General features: G+C 47.7%; 3 non-coding genes across 3 annotated transcripts; all 3 read right to left on the reverse strand.

Annotated features, from left to right (window-relative positions):
- Window positions 1-6,377: 6,377 nt before the first annotated feature.
- Trnaa-ugc (transfer RNA alanine (anticodon UGC)) lies at window positions 6,378-6,449 on the reverse strand. Its single transcript has one exon. It is a non-coding gene; the product is annotated as a tRNA-Ala (tRNA).
- A 276-nt stretch (window positions 6,450-6,725) lies between these two features.
- Window positions 6,726-6,795, reverse strand: Trnaa-ugc (transfer RNA alanine (anticodon UGC)). The gene has a single exon. It is a non-coding gene; the product is annotated as a tRNA-Ala (tRNA).
- Window positions 6,796-16,291: 9,496 nt separating this feature from the next.
- On the reverse strand, window positions 16,292-16,363 carry Trnaa-ugc (transfer RNA alanine (anticodon UGC)). The gene has a single exon. It is a non-coding gene; the product is annotated as a tRNA-Ala (tRNA).
- Window positions 16,364-19,662: the final 3,299 nt, after the last annotated feature.

Raw genomic sequence — 19,662 nt, forward strand, 5'->3', positions numbered from 1 at the left:
TCGTGCAGTATACAGCTGTAGTCGATTTCAATAACTTTCGACGACGCTAAGAAGTTTACTTACGGAATCACAACTGGGCTACGAAAAATCTTGCAAATGATTCTTATTTCGGTTTACGATCGCTTCTGAGCGGCGGAATCCAAGAACGGGCCACTTTCTCTCCTCGGTCGCGGCCGCGTCCCGTCTACGAGAAAAGGCCATGCTCTCAAGCACTGCAGTCCTCCCCTCCTTCCTCACCTCCCCCACTCCGGTCCCCTGCGCCCAAAAGGACAACGCGAGTGTGACCCTCCCTGCGACACACATCGCGCAGGCGTCCCCAAGGTCATCCAGCTCCCGGAGAGAAGCGGCAGCGGCGCTTTTGTATGCCCCCTCTACCCTCGCACTCCAGCAAGCGGGAAGCGGGCGGGCCGAGCGACAGGCATTCTTGGAATAATCGAACAGCCAAGGAAGAAGAGCGCCATTACACGAAACGCTTGCGTTACAGAAGCGGAGTATCGCGCAAAGCAACGCGCCTTCATCCACCCGTTGCAGTTGTAGGTAGTGAACACACATGGTGAATGCTTCATACAACCGTATAAAGTGCACAGAAAGCATTGAGCATAGCGTAAAACATACCTGTCTATCATCCTTCCTCTGGCCATCATCCCCGCAGAGTGAACACACCGCCCAGACGATCACACTCGGTTCCTGCGTAAAAGACGTCATGTAATGAAGTAACCTAGCTGTGTAATTCAGAAATATTCTAGAACTTACCAAAATCAGGCATCCACTGCGCTCTCTTCAGCTTTACAGTCCACAATGTACCGTACACTCGGCGACAGTCTCGTCAAAAGGCTGCTGTACGTCCGCACTCGCCGTCAGTCACGAGACTAGGGACCTAGATCGTCTTGGAAGGTACACTTGATATTGAATCACGTAACCAACGCGCATAATCGATAAGCGTGGTAACGAAGCATTGTAGAACACAGCATGGCACACACACAAACCGCGCGCACCCGTCAAACAACTAAAGCGCCCCCCCAAGGACAACTTTTCTTGGCAATGAAGGGAAGGCTACGGGGCTACGGGGGCGGAGCTACTGCACATGTACTGCTCCGCGAAATAGTCCGGTTCGGCGCGCGTTTCGAATTTAGTTTTGGTTTGTGAACCTTCCGTACCTCATGTGACGGCCATTTCATTGTTCGAGCGGCCGTCTCAGGCTTATACAGCCATTTGCTAGTGAAATTCGTCAGAAGCTCCCTCGGCGAGTCGTCGGGAAAGCTGGAGGGTGACGAGCGCTCACTTGAAGACGAAGGCGCTATTCTGACTGTGAGGTGCACGTAAAAGGTGCGACGTTTTCACAAGTGCAAAAACGCGAAATGACGCTGCTTAAATCAGAACAAATATAAATATCTCCTTGGTGCGTGCTGACCCTCTCTTCAAACAGCGCTCCGTAGAAAATTAAGCAATGTTGTTTTTATTTGTCACTGTACATACAAAAAAGTGTATTTATGGCTTTTTTTACACCCGTGTGTGCATGTTGGGAATGTGTTATGGCTGTTCGATTTTGTTATACAACTACACATTTTGTTTTGGGGAAATGAAAGTTAGAAATGGGCAGTTTTCAAACTCGCATCCCAGACGATGGTCATCTCTGAGTCCTTACTCAAAAGAAACGCTTTTTTGTTTCAAGTTACTGCCCTCTCCCGTGGATAGAAAGAGGTAGGGATTATGATGGGAGGAGGAAATGGGTAGGGTGTGATAAGCGACACCCAACGTTGCACACAGAGAAGGTGAATGGGACAAGGAAGGAGTGAAGGGAGAGAGGAGTTGATGCCGTGGAGAGCGGGAGAGTCGCGTGGAGACGACATTACGAGGGGGGCGGGGCGGGAGAAGGATGTACGCGACGTTGGGCCAAATCGAACTTTGCTTGTCGGCTGCTTCTGACCAGCGCTGCAACAGCGAGGAGAGATAGAGACAGTAGTTTGAGGTTGGGAAAAACGCTTGTCCGCATATCTTTGCAACCAACAACATTCTGTTTTGGACATATATGTAAGTGCACCATGCATAAGAACAGTCCCTAATTTTTATCACAACAACAACGAACTTTTATTTCTGTACGTCACCCATTGTCCACAGTTCCAATTCTTCTCCGCCCCCCAAAATCCTTCGCGACGCCGTGCGGGTAATCCCCACTCTCCTCCGTTAACTTCTACTGGAAAAATGGGCAACACGGGCCCCTGAGCGAGTGTTCGCAGTGTCACTTGATCATATCTGTTCATATTTGCATATGTGATCGACTCATGCCTTTTAAAAATAAGGAAATGCTTACTTCTATATATGCGGCAGGTAATATAATGAACCTTGCTGCGGTCGTCAGCAATTCTTCGATCGCCGGTGCATGGGCGATATATGTAAAATATTTACGCATTCTACTGAAACACGATATTTGTGTACATTGCAACACAAATTGTTTATTGCGTGTAGTCTCTGAAAGACGAACTTGTCTGTTGTGATAAACTGATTTTACGGTGGCGATTAAGGCTTTTTAACTTCTTTGTTGTGATGCGCGTTTTGACATTAGGAACGGCAACTGAAAGTCTGAACACTTCAGTCACCAGAAATTAAAGTGCACATGGTCATTTGACTCTCCGATGTACACTTAATGTTAAACGACATTAGGCTTTGCATGTCTAATGTCTGTCTGACTCATTAGAAGCGCACCTAGTCGACACTAGACACTCAAGACTCATTTTCATAAGGGTCACGCCATCTAAAATTATTTTTTCAACATTCACGTACTCTAAAATAAGAAAAAGAACATCGTGGGACACACGGTCAAAGGCTTTCGCCAGATCAAGCTGCAACAAAGCAACGCGTCCAGCGAAAGCATCGCAACACTCTAGAACACTTCGTGCTACGTGGGTGTTTGAAGCAATCGTGCGACCTTTAATGCCGCAAGTTTGGTGCGGGCCGACTAGTTCAGTTACGACTGCTTGAAGTCTCTATGCCAACACCTTCATGAAAATCTTGTAATCGGTATTTGTAAGGCTGATTGGCCTGTAACCACCCACCGATAAGAGCGTCTTGTGGTCATCTGTTTTAAGTATTAAAACCATGTGCGCACTCCTGAAAGACGGCGGCACCCGTTGCTTTTCGTATGCCTCCGCGTATACATTCTGCAATACTTTAGCAAGCCAAGGTGCAAATGCCTTGTAGAAAGCAGCTCCTAATCCTGCGGGACCTGGCGACTTGCCTGCAGGGAGTTCTTCGATTGCGCGTTCTATATCCCGCGCGCTTATCGGTTCCTCCAGACTAGCTTTGACCTCGTCATCGACACGCGTGGCATGAAATTTAAAAACCGTGCTTCATATTAATCTCCCGCATGGATTGGGACCCCGAACAATTGGCGGTAATGTTCTATGAAGGCCTGTTCTATCATATTCTTGTCGGAAGTAACACCATCACGATAAGTAATCTGTTCTATCTCATTTTTTCTCGCATACCGCTTTTCAACAGCAAGAGCGCGTTCGTTCGGCGTTCCATCAGCCCATAGTCTTTCCGCACGTGCCCTAATAACCGCTGCTCTATATTTTTCTCTGTCAATGGCTTCCATCTCGCTTTTTATTTTTCTAATTTCTTCGCGATACTTTCCCGGCTGCGCACTATCCATTGAAATAAGGAAATTGAGTTCCTTGTGGAGCTCGTTTTCTCTCATTTTTTTTCATTATAGCGTCTAGTGGTGCCTATCTCAATCGCAGGTATCTTCACGTCGACCTTAAAGTCTTCCCATGCTTCCGCGTAATGTAAACACTTATTTCTTAATAAGTTTCTAATCTGGCTGGTAACATTATTCACAAACTTGTCATCATCCAGGTGTTTTTCGCTAAACTTCCACATCGCCCAATCAAACCGCAGTTTTTTGGACTTGGTGCCCAGTGTAAACCATACTATGCTATGGTCGCTAAAAGACACCGGCTGTACAACATAGCTATCGCAAAAAGGCACTAGATCTAACGATATATAGGCTCTGTCGAGTCTTGCCTGGCTATCTCGCTGATAGTGCGTAAATCGCGGCTGCAATGTACTGGCCATAAGGCCACCTACATCTTCTAGGTTGTAATCGCTTATTAAAGTGTTTAAGAACACTGCACTCTTGTCACGAGCGGTAGTACGTTTAGCGCGATCTTCTGCATAGCACACACAGTTAAAATCACCCAGAAACATGATCTGTCTGTCGCATTGAAGGTACCGTTCGACATTCGTGAAGAAAACTTCCCTTTCGTTTATGTCATTTGGCGCATACAAACAGATAAGCCTCCATTGTGATCCGCTAAAATGAAAGTCGAGGACTATCAGTCGTCCGTTTTCGTTCACAGTGACGGCCTCTTCCCTTATACCTATGCCTCTTCGAACCAAGACAGCGCAGCCACCGGACGTGCCGACAGCGTGACAGACGCATACGTTGTAATATGTTTTAAAGGGCATTGCCATTTTGTTTGTTTGCTCCTTACTTTCAACTTTCGTCTCTTGTATGGCGATAATATCAAGGTCCTTTTCAACGCATAGACAGCTCAGCTGGTACTGCCTCCGCCTTGCTGCGAGTCCGCGCACATTAATAGTAGCAACTCTAATTCCCCTCTCCAAATTCATTGCTAATACTTGAAAGAATTAAACACAACACATAATACATAATCACACGTAGCACCGTTAACTCTACTCATAGTTATGTCAACAAGTGTTCATCACGGCCAGAGCAGCTGGTTTTCTAAACAAGTGCAGTCCACAGCGTACCTTTCTCGAGGAGCCGCTGTTCACGCCATTCCTTCGGTATTGGTTAGCACTCGAGGGCGCGCCCGAGTGCTTTCGCAGGAACAGGTCTCTCAGTCTACTTAGGTGCCGTTTCCGCCGTTCTCTTGTCCGGCGGGATATTCGGCGTGGGCCGTATTGACAACCGGCGCATTCCCGCCGACTTTTGCGGTGGTTCCTCGCTGTTCATTGCGTCGGTCTTTGTGCCGTCGTTCGTTGACTCCTCTCGCGTCCTCTTCCCTATCGAGCCTCCAGCTTTGGTAACGTCCATAGGTTCACTGCCAACTGATTCCGAGGTGTCCGGCGCTGTCTTCGTCGCTGTGTCCTTTTCTTGGGCGTCGATGGTCGAGTCCTTGTTCAAATGTCTTGAAGGTGTTCCTGGCCCACGCGCTGCTCCAACCATTTGTCCCTGCGGTTTCGCCGATTCCGTCGCAGAGGCTTTCGCCTCCTTGACGCTTCCGGCTGAGGCTTCCTCAGCTTCCACTTCATCCATAAGAAGTTCAGCGTTTTCGTCTGCGGCCGTTGGCACTGCCACGTTTGCGTACGTCCTCACGCACTGCGACTCTTCATGGCCGTGACGGCGACGTGTGCAGCGCGGGACGCGGCAGTCGCGCCGGATGTGTCCTGTGTTGCGGCACCGAAGGCAGAGTGGTGCTCTTCCAGGAATAACTACTAGGGCTTCCTCCCCTGCTATGCGTAGCAGATGGGGTACGTCATCCGCCCCTAGGCCCTTCCTCGGCACCAGGGTGACCAGTCGAGTCGAAGAGCCTTTATCCTGAAGGCCGAGCACACGCCACTTTTCCCTCGCCACGTCGGTGACTCTGCCGTAGGGTGCCAGGGCTTCACGAATGTCATCATCCGGCACGGTATGCAGCATCCAATGTAGCTTCAGGTGCAGTACCTTATTGCCGGGGTCAATGACGATGCACCGGCTGTCCTTCACATTCACTTCTTTCACCCGTAACAATTCTTTCACTGCGTCACAGCTTTTGAACGTTACGGCCCAAACGTGACTCATTCGATCCGCCCCCAGGGCAACCACGTCCGTCAGCTATTTCATGCTTGACAGCATATCACGGAAATGTTCCACCCTGTATGGCCTTGCACGTACGTCGGCGTGTAAAAATAACGTATTAATAACGAGTCGCCGTGTCGGTAGTTGAGGCAGAAGTACCTGGTAATCCGGATCCTCGTTGGCAAAAAACCTTGAACCGCGGCCCTGCTGGGCCGCTGAAGCCGCTTCTACGGAGCTCATGTCAGACACGTCCGCACCCTACGGTGGCCGGAAGTAGAATCCACTGAGCTACACCCCCGCCACGACAGGTAAGTTTAATAACGCGTTCTTTCCTGCTCATTTGTCTTTATGAATAATAATAAAATATGTAATTGCTTCTCATTCAATCCAATTATTTGGGCATCGCGGCTTTATGCTCTTTGACTTATCACGGAAATGCGCCAATTTATTCCATTAACAAAATGGCGACGATGTCTCAACAGAATTGCGATCTTACACGCGCAGTGCCGAGTCATCGTGCCATCATATCGACAGAACGCTAGCACAAAATAAAGCAAACAAAGGACGATCGTCCTGGAGGTGCCGGGGTTTGAACTCGGGACTTCTCACACGCAAAGCGAGCGCTCTACCACTGAGCTACACCCCCGCCACGACAGGTAAGTTTAATAACGCGTTCTTTCCTGCTCATTTGGCATTATTAATAATAATAAAATATATAATTGCTTCTCATTAAATCCAATTATTTGGGCATCGCGGCTTTATGCTCTTTGACTTATCACGGAAATGCGCCAATTTATTCCATTAACAAAATGGCGACGATGCCTGAATAGAACTGCGATCTTACACGCGCAGTGCCGAGTCATCGTACCATCATATTGACAGAACACTAGCACAAAATAAAGCAAAAAAAGGACGATCGTCCTGGAGGTGCCGGGGATTGAACCCGGGACTTCTCACATGCAAAGCGAGCGCTCTACCGCTGAGCTACACACTTTTTTTTTCTTTATTGCCTGCATGCATTACAAAGGAATACATATGTACATGCTAAAACATGTCAACCACACTTTGGCTAACATTACATTATTAAAATCTCTTAAGTTTCACTAAATCATCAAGAATCTCCACCCACACGGGTCGTTCACTCTGCGCACGATATATTTCCCGAATATACGCAATATTTTCGATGAACTTGACTCTCGTCGAACGGGCATCCACATCAACATGTCTAACTGCCATTCTCGTTTTCCACAGACTGTGGAGGCCAAGGAGCACAAACATATCGTACGGAACTCCCCCCGCATTATCTGTTGGTAAAAAACGAATTCCCAAAGGCGTAATCGGTAGCTCTTTTTTAAGGGTCCGCTGTAAGACGTCCCAGTAGAAGATTGCATCCCAGCAGTCGATGAAAGCATGTTCGATGGTTTCTGGTTTGTTAAAGTAAGCAGTCTACAGTCCACAGAACATCTATGCCTTTTTCATCCAGCCATGTTTTTACGGGTAGCGTGTTTGTATGTAGCTTGAAGAAAAACGTTTTTTGAGAAGGTCTAATTGGCATCTTTTTAACCCGTTTCAATACATCGTCTCCGTGACCTCCCCAGTTTACAGATCTGTACAAAGGGATCGGCAACATTGAATCAACTAAATCTCTGTACAGTGTTTTTCTTGTCACAGAACACAAATACTCCGTTGAAAAGCGAGTGTATAAAAAACGGAAAGAATCAACCACTTCACGCAAATAGCCAGTGACGCTTCCTCCCGCCATATCTGCGGAAGTTACAAGAAATTGCGGCAGTGCTTTCCCCAATCGAACTTGAATCACTGTGCGCAGAAAATCGTTTGTCTGCTCACGCAAAAAAAGAAAACGAGACACAATTTGTCTGATAAAGAAATGTGACAGACCTAGCCCACCACTGCGGACGGAACGAAACAAATTGGTTCTGCTTGCCCTCTCCCAACTTGAAGCCCATATGAATACAGCAAAAACACGGTGCATTTTTTGGACATTTGAACGACACATAGATAGGATTTGCAAGACGTACCACACTTTCGCCATTAAGAAAATATTACACACGGTAGCGCGTGCAAACATTGATAAATCGCGCCCCTGCCAAGCCTTTGTTTTTTCCCCCATTGTCTCTGCCTCGTCACACCAATACTGCGCACTGTCCTTATAGTGCTCGAGGGGGCACACCCAAGTACTTAGCCGGCGTTGTTGACCACCGGACGTTTGCAAAATGAGCCGGTGTGTTGTCCCAGTGACCGTGCCAAATCCCGAGGCCACGGTGTTAGAATAGTTTAGGTGGAGCGACGACGCATTGGAATGAGGAGAAATCAGGGACCTCTTTCCCTTTCTTGCCGAAAGGAGGCGCGCGCGGGACGGTGGCCACCTGGCTATACCCAGCACAAACCTGACGCTTCTAACATTCGGTGTTTTAACGTGTTTAGCAATATTGCAAGGCCCTGTGAGGATTGTGCGGTATTGTAATGTCATATACATAAGTTAGATATAAAGACTTAGTATTGTTTTATGCATGACGGTTCGGCATGCGGCGTGAAGCTCATAAACACCACCTTCGGCCTCGGCAACACCGTGGCCTAGGCGATCGTGCCCGCATTTGTCTACAAATGTAAATCTGCAGTTGCGTGACGCGCGTTGAATTCACCCTTCATTTGCCCTGGAAAGATTAATTTAAGTATTTGCGGTCAGCATCATATAAAGAGCAGGTGTCATGTTAAGGGGCATTTCGCATATGAGATCACGTGAGCCTTCAGAACCTTTTACTACGAACCGCTTATATGCAAATTCCGTAAACATTTGCGAGAAGACGGATGCTTTGATGTAATGGAATAATATAACTCTATTTAGGTCTTTCGAGGCGTGCACTAGCAGGTGACGCGCCGCTCCCACGTCGGAAAATACAGGATTGAAAGAGAATGTAATGAAATGGGCGACAGCTTGTGGCCGATGACTACGAAGCCGCTCTTCAGGGGCGTAGCCAGGGGGGGTGGTTGGGGGGGTTCAAACCCCCCCCCCCCCCGAAATTTTTCAGTTTTGCTTGCGTATATATGCACACGCACATACAAACGCACGCACGAACATACACAAAGTATGGTGGCACCCCCCCCCCCCCCGAAAAAAATTTCTGGCTACGCCCTTGCCGCTTTTTCACATATTCAAAATAAATAGACTGCAAGATATATACGTTATGGTGCGCCACGAATTTTATCACAGTATTGGCACGATCTACGAATTTTACATATTTTTGCCTGAAAAAGCTGCTTTAGCACGAGTATTGTATGGTGCGGCTAAATGATACGAAATAATGTTTCCTCACAAGAACGTTTCCTCTTAAATAGAGCTTCCCATGATATGGTGACAAATCGCGCATCAAAATGTTTTTCACAAACAAAATTTGTTGTTTGCAACTCGCGATTTTTCCGTGGAATAGCAGTGGCCACATTTTCAAGCGGTCACTATCCTTCGGAGCAGCGAAAAAGCAAATTTTCTCCGTGCACGATTTGTAGCCCGAGATGCATCGCGGCAAAGAGCACTTCTTGCCCATCTGGACAATGTAGGTCGTGTAAATAAGGACACGATGAACAAGGATAAGCTATTTCAAATAGGCTAGCATTTAGGCGGCAGGCGTTTCGACTGGCGAACGTATGTGCACGAATGGGGCCTCGTATGGTTTGGCGTGTTAGTTTTAACGGGTCAGACAGTGACGTCATAGAATATGGTGTCACTCTCAATTCCTGTCATTCCCGAAAGAAGAAACTGGAAAGCAAATGGTTAGGACGCTGAAAAGGAAACGGGCACGACCATTTCACGTTTGTGCGCCCAGAGCAGGGCACAAAGTTCTACTTCTGCTACTGCAACAAACAGCATGTCTGTGACGAATAACGAAAGGCTCAATCAGAATGGCACATGGTGAGTCATGATGGATTGGTCGGTAAACGGACGTTAACCTTCACTACCACGCGCCAGCCAGCACGTGTAAGCGTTGCAAAGGCGGCTGAACAATTACCTAACACCGTGGGCGGCTGCTTGAATCCATGCGATATGGTGCATGCACAACGACAACCCATGAAAGGAATTTCTAACCTACCATTGTCAAATGTGTTGCTTTCTTCTTACAAGCACCATATAGAGAGACGTCAACCCCTCTCACCCCCGCTTTCTTTTTCAGGGAATACCTTTTTATTTTTGACTAACCCAGTACACGTCCGCCACGGTGGACCAGTGGCTAAGGTGTTCGGCTGCTGACCCGAAGGTCGTGGGCACGGTGTTCCGTTGTCGCGGGTTCGATTCCGGCCGCGGCGGTCGCATTTCGGTAGAGGCGAAATGGTAGGGGCCTGTGCGATGTCAGTGCACGTTAAAGAACACCAGATGGTCGAAATTTCCGGAGCCCTTCACTACGGCGTCTCCCATAATCATATCGTGGTTTTGGGGCGTAAAACACCAGATGTTATTATTAACCCAGTTTGTCGCGGCGGCCTCAACCAGTTTGCCACGGTGGCCTTATTTGTGTACGAGCTAAAATATTTTTGAAGTTCGTGTTCACCTGTAAACTCATTATCGCTGTTCGCAGAGGCTATATTTCCTAGGTATTTCCATCTGTTGGCTACCGCCACTGAATTTCTTTATGTTGTCCATTTGCTTTCAAATCAGATTGATATGTGCGGTTACCCTGATAAAAAAGGAACGGCCAGCGGTCGAAGAGTTGTCGCAAATGCAGCTTTGTAAGCGACGCGGCCCCCGTAGAAGCGGCTGACCTAAGCCTCGATACACCCAGCGCAGCCTGTCGGAAAAAACGCGAAGCGCGTCCCCATGTTCGGCGAGGAGGCCGCGTGGCGGAGGCGGAACGTCGGTACACCTAACCTATTCTAACACCGTGCCCGAGGCTCTTCTCCCAATTTATCTGAGCTCCAGATTGCTCACAGTATGTCTTTACGAGGCTTACAGCTTCAAAAACGCTGTCGCGATCCTCGCAGAAAACCGCGATGTCGTCAGCGTATGCCAGTATTTTAACTTCAGCACGTTGTAATTTGAAACCTCGGATGTTTTCATTGCGCATCACTGCTAAACAAAAGGGCTCGAGATATAGCGCGAAAAGCAATGGGCTTAGAGGACACCCTTGTCTGAGGGAAGACATCGCTGAAAGCTTTGCGCTGAGAGACTTGTTAATTATAATCTGTGTAGTACATTGGTCATAGGCCATTCTCACGCCATCTAAAATTATTTTTCCAACATTCACGTACTCTAAAATAGGAAAAAGAACATCGTGGGACACGCGGTCGAAGGCTTTCGCCATGTCAAGCTGCAAAAAAGCAACGCGTCCAGCGAAAGCATCGCAACACTCCAGAACACTTCGTGCTACGTGTGTGTTTGTAGTAATCGTGCGACCTTTAATGCCGCAAGTTTGGTGCGGGCCGACTAGTTCAGTTACGACTGCTTGAAGTCTCTTTGCCAACACCTTCATGAATATCTTGTAATCGGTATTTGTAAGGCTGATTGGCCTGTAACCACCCATCGATAAGAGCGTCTTGTGGTCATCTGTTTTAGGTATTAAAACCATGTGCGCACTCCTGAAAGACGGCGGCACCCGTTGCTTTTCGTATGCCTCCGCGTATACATGCTGCAATACTTTAGAAAGCCAAGGTGCAAATGCCTTGTAGAAAGCAGCTCCTAATCCTGCGGGACCTGGCGACTTGCCTGCAGGGAGTTCTTCGATTGCGCGTTCTATATCCCGCGCGCTTATCGGTTCCTCCAGACTAGCTTTGACCTCGTCATCGACACGTGCCATGAAATTTAAAAACCGTGCTTCATATTCATCTCCCGCATGGATTGGGACCCCGAACAATTGGCGGTAGTGTTCTATGAAGGCCTGTTCTATCATATTCTTGTCAGAAGTAACACCCTCACGATAAGTAATCTGTCCTATCTCATTTTTTTCTCGCATACCGCTTTTCATCAGCAAGAGCGCGTTTGTTCGGCGTTCCATCAGCCCATAGTGTTTCCGCGCGTGCCCTAATAACCGCTGCTCTATATTTTTCTCTGTCAATGGCTTCCATCTCGCTTTTTATTTTTCTAATTTCTTCGCGATACTTTCCCGGCTGCGCACTATCCATTGAAATAAGGAAATTGAGTTCCTTGTGGAGCTCGTTTTCTCTCATTTTTTTTCATTATAGCGTCTAGTGGTGCCTATCTCAATCGCAGCCATCTTCACGTGGACCTTAAAGTCTTCCCATGCTTCCGCGTAATGTAAACACTTATTTCTTAATAAGTTTCTAATCTGGCTGGTAACATTATTCACAAACTTATCATCCAGGTGTCTTTCGCTAAACTTCCACATCGCCAAATCAAACCGCAGTTTTTTGGACTTGGTGCCCAGTGTAAACCATACTATGCTATGGTCGCTAAAAGACACCGGCTGTACGACATAGCTATCGCAAAAAGGCACTAGATCTAACGATATATAGGCTCTGTCGAGTCTTGCCTGGCTATCTCGCTGATAGTGCGTAAATCGCGGCTGCAATGTACTGGCCATAAGGCGACCTACATCTTCTAGGTTGTAATCGCTTATTAAAGTGTTTAAGAACACTGCACTCTTGTCACGAGCGGTAGTACGTTTAGCACAGGGCTGGGCAGTACCGCGACACAAGAGTATCGCGATAGTATTTCAGAGATACTTTTGAGTATCTGTATTTCTGCATCGAGATTCATTTGAAAAATGTATTTGTATCTCAGTAGTGAAATACATTTACGATGTATCGCCTGTATCGCGATACTATGCAGGACACGGGTATCTCGTTACATTGCTTTTCTTGTCGGAAATGAGTTGAGGCGTGTTTACAATGGGGGAATGGCGTATTTTTTTTCTTTTTTTGCCAAGACAAGCAAAGGCGCGCCGCCGGTCGCCGACAATAGGCCGGCGATGGTTTCCCCTCAAGCACAGAATGGTCCATGTGGTAAAGCGCGCGACGCCGCAGACGGTAGAATCGCGGGGGCAGTGTTGTCGGCCTCTGCCGACGAAAGTCGCTGTCTCTCAAGGCCAGTGCAGCACGCCTAATTTTTTTCGGGCGGCAAGCCAATACTTCGCGAACCCCCGCGCGGATACCGACTTGGAACAGGCTTTGCAATGCTTCGCGTGCGTTCAGTTATCAAAGCGGCGGCACTTCCAAAAGCAGTTCCCGTAGTCGCGGCGGAAGTGACTAGAAGATGGCTATCTTTGACGCGCTTTCAGCCACCTCTCCAATGTCAGGGTGCGTTCCTAATTGATTACATGCGTGAAACGGACTTTTGTGGTAGCAGGCTGCCCCACCGCCGGAGCCGACTTCGCCTGTTGTGGCTTTCTGAAATGGGTGCTGGTATCGTCGGTGGTGGTGACAGCTTCATTGAAGCCGACAGTGTCAGATCTGAGGATTCCGAAGATGGGGACAGACTTCGGATTCTCAACGGTCAGAACAACCCAAGTGAGGGCGGAAGTGTTTCGGTATCTAGATTAGATGACCCGAGAAGACATATCGCCACGCTGCAGGGCAATCCGGCTATGAAGGCGATATTTATTCCCTATAACACGAATTTGTGCTCGCCTTCAGCGGTAGACAGACTTTTTTTCTTTCGTGAGTCTTGTGCTGAGGCTGAACCGACGCTGTTAGAAGACAGCCTATTTGAGATGCTCACACCGCAACCTGCTCAGCAAAGCAGATCTTCAAAATAAATGTGTGCTTTTTCTCAATTCACTGGTGTTCACTAGTGATTCGAGTGATTTGCTTAAAGTGTTCGCCAAGTATGTCGATTTCGGTGCCCAATCCTTGTTACTGTTGCAGTGAAATAGTGTATTTTTATTGCAATTGATACATGTAATTATGTCATTATGACTAATTATGTACTTTGTCCACCCCCCTCCCTTGCAATGTCTTAATGGCGTTGAGGGTACTGTAATAAATAAATAAATAAATAAATGAACTGAACGTTTCGATGCGCTGTACCTTTAATTACAACATTAGGCTTCACTAATAAGTGTCCTTGCGTAGTATAAGCATCCTTCAAATAAAAAAAAGTATTCCAGTATCTGTATCGCTGTAACTGTATTCCGGAATACTTTTTTCGTCTTATTGCAAAAGCATCTCCGAAATATCCCGTTACGTTAAAGGCAAATGTATCTCAGTATCTGTATTTTGGGCTTCCAGTTCATGTATTTCGATATCTGTATTCCGGAATACTTTTCTGAGTACCTCTGCCCAGCCCTGGTTTAGCGCGATCTTCTGCATAACACACACAGTTAAAATCACCCAGAAAAATGATCTGTCTGTCGCATTGAAGGTAGCGTTCGACATCCGTGAAGAAAACTTCCCTTTCGTTTATGTCATTTGGCGCATACAAACAGATAAGCCTCCATTGTGATCCGCTAAAATGGAAGTCGAGGACTATCAGTCGTCCGTTTTCGTTCACAGTGACGGCCTCTTCACTTATACCAATGCCTCTTCGAACCAAGACAGCGCAGCCACCAGACGTGCCGACAGCGTGACAGATGCATACGTTGTAATATGTTTTAAAGGGCATTACCATTTTGTTTGTTTGCTCCTCACTTTCAACTTTCGTCTCTTGTATGGCGATAATATCAAGGTCCTTTTCAACGCATAGACGGCTCAGCTGGTACCACGGCTGGTACTGCCTCCGCCTTGCTGCGAGGCCGCGCACATTAATAGTAGCAACTGTAATTCCCCTCTCCAAATTCATTGCTAATACTTGAAAGAATTAAACAACACATAATACATAATCACACGTAGCACCGTTAACTCTACTCATAGTTATGTCAACACGTGTTCATTACGGCCAGAGCAGCTGGTTTTCTAAACAAGTGCAGTCCACAGCGTACCTTTCTCGAGGAGCCGCTGTTCACGCCATTCCTTCGGTATTGGTTAGCACTCGAGGGCGCACCCGAGTGCTTTCGCAGGAACAGGTCTCTCAGTCTACTTAGGTGCCGTTTCCGCCGTTCTCTTGTCCGGCGGGATGTTCGGCGTGGGCCGTATTGATAACCGGCGCATTCCCGCCGACTTTTGCGGTGGTTCCTCGCTGTTCATTCCGTCGGTCTTTGTGCCGTCGTTAGTTGACTCCTCTCGCGTCCTCTTCCCTATCGAGCCTCCAGCTTTGGTAACGTCCATAGGTTCACTGCCAACTGATTCCGAGGTGTCCGGCGCTGTCTTCGTCGCTGTGTCCTTTTTTTGGGCGTCGATGGTCGAGTCCTTGTTCACATGTCTTGAAGGTGTTCCTGGCCCACGCGCTGCTCCGGCCGTTTGTCCCTGCGGTTTCGCCGATTCCGTCGCAGAGGCTTTCGCCTCCTTGACGCTCGCGGCTGAGGCTTCCTCAGCTTCCACTTCATCCATAAGAAGTTCAGCGTTTTCGTCTGCGGCCGTTGGCACTGCCACGTTTGCGTACGTCCTCACGCACTGCGACTCTTCATGGCCGTGACGGCGACAACGTGTGCAGCGCGGGACACGGCAGTCGCGCCGGATGTTTCCTGTGTTGCGGTACCGAAGGCAGAGTGGTGATCTTCCAGGAATAACTACTAGGGCTTCCTCACCTGCTATGCGTAGCAGATGGGGTACGTCATCCGCCCCCAGGCCCTTCCTCGGCACCAGGGTGACCAGTCGAGTCGAAGAGCCTTTATCCTGAAGGCCGAGCACACGCCACATTTCCCGCGCCACGTCGCTGACTCGGCCGTAGGGTGCCAGGGCTTCACGAATGTGATAATCCGGCACGGTATGCAGCATCCAATGTAGCTTCAGGTGCAGTGCTTTATTGCCGGGGTCAATGACGATGCACCGGCTGTCCTTCACATTCACTTCTTTCACCCGTAACAATTCTTTCACTGCGTCACAGCTTTTGAACGTTACGGCCCAAACGTGACTCATTCGATACGCCCCCAGGGCAACCACGTCCGTCAGCAATTTCATGCTTGACAGCATATCACGGAAATGTTCCACTCTGTATGGCCTTGCACGTACGTCGGCGTGTAAAATAACGTATTAATAACGAGTCGCCGTGTCGGTAGTTGAGGCAGAAGTATCTGGCAATCCGGATCCTCGTTGGCAAAAAACCTTGAACCGCGGCCCTGCTGGGCCGCTGAAGCCGCTCCTACGGAGCTCATGTCAGACACGTCCGCACCCTACGGTGGCCGGAAGTAGAATCCACTGAGCTACACCCCCGCCACGACAGGTAAGTTTAATAACGCGTTCTTTCCTGCTCATTTGTCTTTATGAATAATAAGAAAATATGTAATTGCTTCTCATTCAATCCAATTATTTGGGCATCGCGGCTTTATGCTCTTTGACGTATCACGGAAATGCGCCAATTTATTCCATTAACAAAATGGCGACGATGTCTCAACAGAACTGCGATCTTACACGTGCAGTGCCGAGTCATCGTGCCATCATATCGACAGAACGCTAGCACAAAATAAAGCAAACAAAGTACGATCGTCCTGGAGGTGCCGAGGTTTGAACCCGGGACTTCTCGCACGCAAAGCGAGCGCTCTACCACTGAGCTACACCCCCGCTTTTTTTTTTCTTTATTACCTGGCTTAGGTACAAACACATTACACAAACAACACTGCTATAAATCTACCCTATGTACACTCTACGTGAGGTGAGATATATCAACCAGCTACATGCTGGTATCGTCAGTTTAAAATTCAGGTAACATTACAAGTGGCTCTACTCTTGAGAGCCAGTCGGGTGGTTCCGGTGCCTTTTTGTGAATCTCAAGGAACCAGTGCACACTCTCTCTGAAATAGGCACGGGCAGGCCGCGCATCCTTGTCGAAATGCTGACCTGCCATTCTCGAACGCCACAAAGAGTGGAGGCCCATGAGCATGATTGCGTCAAATGGAGCGCCGTCTTCGTTCTGTACACTCAGGAATTGAATGCCGCGCGGGTACAAAGGAAAATCTTTCTGAATCGCTCTTTGCAAAACATCCCAAAAATAAACTCTCTCCCAACAATGTAAAAAAACATGATCTATTGTTTCGGGCGACTTCCAAATAATACAATGCGTGCCCCACGGCAAAAAACACCCCTTTCCCTCCAAAAAAGTTTTCACTGGCAATGTTCCAGAATGCAGCTTAAAGAAAAATGTTTTCGTTCCAGGCTGCACATGCATCTTTTTTACCCTCTTTAAAACATTGCTGCCTGGGCCTCCCTCGTACAATGACCTGTACAAAGGCACTGGAAAGACAACATCACATAAAGAAAAATAAAGTTCTTTTCGCTTGACATTGAACAGATAGTCTCGTGAAAACCGTACACTTAGGAATCTGATACTGGACACTATTTCTTTATAAAAACCACCGATCCCTCCACACAATCTGCGGTAGACACAACAAATTCAGGAAGAAATCTGCCCAATCTTAATTGACATAGCGTGCGCAAGAAAGGATCGGTGGCATCTCTAAAAAACAAAAACCGGTTAACAAGCTGCCGTAAAAACAAGTGACCGAGTCCCAGTCCCCCATCTTTTACCCGTCGAAACAAGTTGGTACGGCTGCACCGTTCCCACTCAGAAGCCCAGACAAATATGGCAAATATCCTATGGAACTTCTGTACATTAGTCCGGGAACAATGCAGCACCTGCATTACGTACCAGAGCTTGCTAATAAAAAACAGATTGCAGACGGTGGCTCTGGCAAAAATCGATAATGAAGCTCCTTTCCATTTCTCCGCTTTCGCCTGTGTTTCATTGACCTGCTCTTTCCAGTAGTGGTCGCTCTCGCGATAACAATCGAGAGGGACTCCCAAATACTTGCCCGGGGTTGTAGCCAAAGGCACATTAGCGAGGTGGTCCGGCTTCGATGGCCACGATCCATGCCAGAGCCCGAGGCTCTTGGACCAGTTCACGCCACTCCCCGTAGCCTTGGTGAACTCACGCACTGTTTCAACGGCCTGTGTTACACTGTTCCGATCCCTTGTGAAGATGGCAACGTCATCTGCATATGCTAGCAGCTTCACTTCGACAGCTTGTAATTGGAAACCAAGGATGCTATTGTTATTATTTTCATGCACAGGGTTTCTATGTAAATACAAAACAACAAAGGGCTTAGGGGGCAACCCTGACGTACCGAACGCTGCACGTTAATGGGGGCCCCCAGACTCTTATTTACAATGAACCTCGTCGTGCAGTTTCGGTACGCCAGGGCCACTCCCTCACAAATAACAGAACCGAGGTTAACATGATTTAAAACAGCAAACAAAATTCTGTGATCAACACAATCGAAAGCTTTTTCAAGGTCGATCTGCAAAATGGCAACGCGATCATCCGAGTAATCACAACACTCAAGGATGCTTCGCGCTTTATGGATATTTAGGACAATGGATCGCCCTTTAATGCCACATGTTTGGTGAGGCCCGACGATGTCCTGTATGACTGTTTGTAATCTTCGAGCCAATACTTTCATATAAATTTTATACTCTACATTTGTTAGGGCTATGGGACGATATGCTGATACCAATCTGAGTTTATATACATCCTCGGTTTTGGGTATGAGAACGGTATGGGATGTCCTGTATGAGGGAGGCAATGTGTTTAATTTATACGCTTCATTATATAGAACTGTTAAGATAGGGCTGACTTCATGTTTGAACTTTTTATAAAAGGCCGCGGTGAATCCGTCCGGTCCAGGTGATTTTCCCGGGTTTAACTTTTCTATAGCAACCTCAACTTCGGCCACTGTTATCGCACGCTCCAACCTCTCTTTTCTTTCGTCGTCCAGACGGGATAATACAGGCAGAAATTCATCCTTGAATTGTTGAAGGTCTATGTCGTGCACTGCAAACAGCTTCCGACAATGTTCAGTAAAGGCTCTTGCAATACCCTCTGTTTCGGTTGACACGTTACCACCCCATCTATCTCACGAACGTGGTTCTTTTGGACTCGTGCTTTTTCCAAGCCTAGCGCTCGTTTCGATGGCGTTTCGCCTGCGGCGGTGTCCTCTGCCCTTGCCCTCACAAGCGCACCCCGATAACGCTGCTCGTCGATCTGCTCTATTTTTTGTTTTGTTTTTCTGATATCTTCTATCCATTTTCCCGGGGCTCGGCATTCATGTTTTAGTAGCTTCTCAAGAAGCTGTTTCACTTCTGTCTCTTTCCTTTTCTCCTCGTACCGAATGCACGTAGCCCTGTTAATTGCTGTTAATTTTAGAGTTTCCTTGCAAAGCTCCCACTGTTGCCCAAATGTGCAGACTTTTGCTCGGATCTAATTTACTAATTTCCTCCATTACAGTTGAATTAAATTGTTCGTCCTCCAGGAGCTTGCTGTTAAATTTCCAGGTATCCCACGAGAAAGCGTTGCTTCGCTTATTTATTCCTATAGAGCACTCTACTAAGCAGTGGTCTGAAAACGACACAGGGACTACAGCATAACTAGTACATGCCGGCAGGATATCAACCGATACGTAAATGCGGTCAAGTCTTGCATGACTGGAACCTTCGAATCGTGTGTACCTAACCGCACTCGTATACTGAAGACATTCTCCGACATCCTCCAGATCCGGGTTCTCGAGAATCCGCGTCAAAACATCAGTGCTCCTACCTCTGTAGCACCGCGCGCTTGTCTTGTCGTGTGCACTGAGGACACAGTTAAAGTCGCCCAACATTATTGTCTGCCTTTCTGCACAGATTCGTTGATCGAGGCCGTGAAAAAACAGGGCCCTTTCTTCTACCTTGTTGGGCGCGTACACACACAGGATACGCCACTCGTCATTGTTTAAAGAAACGTCAACGACAACACACCGGCCCGTCGCGCACGAAAAATGACCGAGCACTTGGAGCTCCGGCAACTTTTTGACAAAAAGAACGCAGCC

This window comes from Rhipicephalus sanguineus, unplaced genomic scaffold, assembly GCF_013339695.2.
Source record: "Rhipicephalus sanguineus isolate Rsan-2018 unplaced genomic scaffold, BIME_Rsan_1.4 Seq4260, whole genome shotgun sequence".
NCBI lineage: Eukaryota > Metazoa > Arthropoda > Arachnida > Ixodida > Ixodidae > Rhipicephalus > Rhipicephalus sanguineus.